The 1,892-nt window shown below is 51.5% G+C and overlaps 1 long non-coding RNA gene across 1 annotated transcript; it reads right to left on the bottom strand.

The window, feature by feature from the left end:
* Window positions 1-356: 356 nt before the first annotated feature.
* On the bottom strand, window positions 357-1,886 carry LOC124232712 (uncharacterized). The gene is made up of 3 exons (XR_006886911.1): window positions 1,201-1,886; window positions 836-1,072; window positions 357-531 (listed from the first exon to the last, which is right to left on the bottom strand). It is a non-coding gene; the product is annotated as an uncharacterized LOC124232712 (long non-coding RNA).
* Between the last annotated feature and the right edge of the window lie 6 nt (window positions 1,887-1,892).

The following is a 1,892-nucleotide window of genomic DNA, read 5'->3' as shown; positions in this document are numbered from 1 at the left end:
TGAAGAAAGTGTGTGATTTCAGGCAAAGTGCCTTGTGTTCAGCGGCATCAGTGATGCTCTTGTGATGAGGAGGACCATGGGCTCAGGCTTCCCCGTGGCTAAGATGAAAGCAGAGAGGGAATATCAGGACAGCAGCGGCAGGAACACAGCAGAGTTCAGAGGGCAAACGAGATGGAGCTGGAAGGGCCTGGCAGGGTGGCAGCCCCCATGGAAAACAGAGGGAAGGCCAGACAGAGGTCGCATCAGCTGTTGGAGTGAACAAATGAGGAAGAGAAGAGACAGCGGGAGATTGAGCTAGAATCTTAGCTAGAGAGCCATGAGGCATAAGTGCATCTAAGAGCCACCGATGTGATTACCTCAGCACCCTCAGCTGAAGGCTGGGGAAATTGCATGTTATCCTCCACTTGTTGAAGAGCAGTTTTCTTTTGATAATCTTCTGTTTCTGGGCACTTAAGGCAGCTGAGCCCTCAAGAGCATCACCCTCCAGCTTGGGAGGTTTCTTTCCTCTGAGGGAAGCATCGAAACCCAGTCCTGAAAAATAAAACCACAGCCAACAGGATCCATTGTTATTCCTGATCGTACTGGGACTTAATCCTCCACCCAGGAGGGACATCAAAGAAGCAGAGTGGCCAGAACAAGAAAGGCCACTGAAAGTCCATGGGTGAGGTGAGGCCAATGGTGACACTTTCATATTTTCTCTTTCTTTGATCTTACTCACACTACCCAGTAGTGATGAGATTGCCAGGAGGTGTGGGAGAGGCCTATCACCTCCCCGCTCCCACCCTCTGACGACTAACAATGGACCAGAGCTTCGTATTCCCCTTTTCTCTCTCACCTTGGAAGAGCGGCCACTGATTTCTGAAGGGATCGTGGGCTCTAAAGCTCCAGGTGGTGGAGCAAAGGCCAAGCCTGGCTTTGCCGTCACCACAGTCCAACTGGTCCAGCTGCAGCAGCAGATAACTGGTCACCTGGGTGCCTGGCTGCAGCTGTGTCTGTGAAGCTTGCAGCTCTGGCCTTTGGAAACTCCAGTTTGTCCTCAAAGGCCCTCGGTGACCGGCCTCCAGGGTGGGAGCTGAAAGGAGAAGAGGGCTCAGTGGGACCAATCCCAGCTTTCCTTTCCTCAGCCCTGGGACCCCACCCATTTCTAATGTCCATGCCTGTCAGTGAGACCACCCAGCGACCCAAAGAAAAGAGGCAGACCTCATGTACATGAAGGAGCTGTCAGCTTCACGTGTGTCCCTGGGGATGCTGAGATGGCAGGTGACAGGATGCAGTGTCCCAGAAGTGAGAAACCCACTGAGTCCAGAGGACTTTGGATGGAAGGATGAAGTCATGCCTGTGAATCTGTTCTCATTAACTTAGTCCTATAGCTTAGAGAGAAGGTTCTAGAGAGGCCTTAGGACATGGGGGAGAAAGCGATGTTGATGTGTACCCACAGTATAAAAGAACAGGGAGAGAAGTACGGCCACAAGTCTTCAGGTCTGGTGGAAGACACAGTTGGGAAACCGTAGAACAGGGACCGAGTTATCCGAAGTTTTGTAAAGTTCTGCGGCCTTTTGAGCAGCTTTGTCTGTAATTTTTGACTGCCCTCCACCCACCCACACATGTAAATATCTATAGCCACACAGGGCACCGGCAGCTACAGGACATGTAGTAGAGGTCTGAGTCCCCGATTGGAAACTTAGGGACAGAGAAGTGCCACAGAGTCAGACTTTGTGGTTCTTCAGGGAGGTAAGAGAGCACTCAATCCTGTGTCCCACACCCCTCGGTGGGGGCTGGGCAGTTCTCCCTAATAAACGTGTATATTTTGACTGTGAAATGAACACATACTCTCAGAAAGGGGGCTAACAAAGACTTCAAATAGCCTCAGGCCAGTCCAGGTCAGACTCAGG

The sequence above is a fragment of the Equus quagga genome, unplaced genomic scaffold, assembly GCF_021613505.1.
Source record: "Equus quagga isolate Etosha38 unplaced genomic scaffold, UCLA_HA_Equagga_1.0 108383_RagTag, whole genome shotgun sequence".
Taxonomy (NCBI): Eukaryota; Metazoa; Chordata; class Mammalia; order Perissodactyla; family Equidae; genus Equus; species Equus quagga.
The sequence above is the reverse complement of the archived record's forward strand: the minus strand, read 5'-3'. Positions and strand labels throughout refer to the sequence as shown.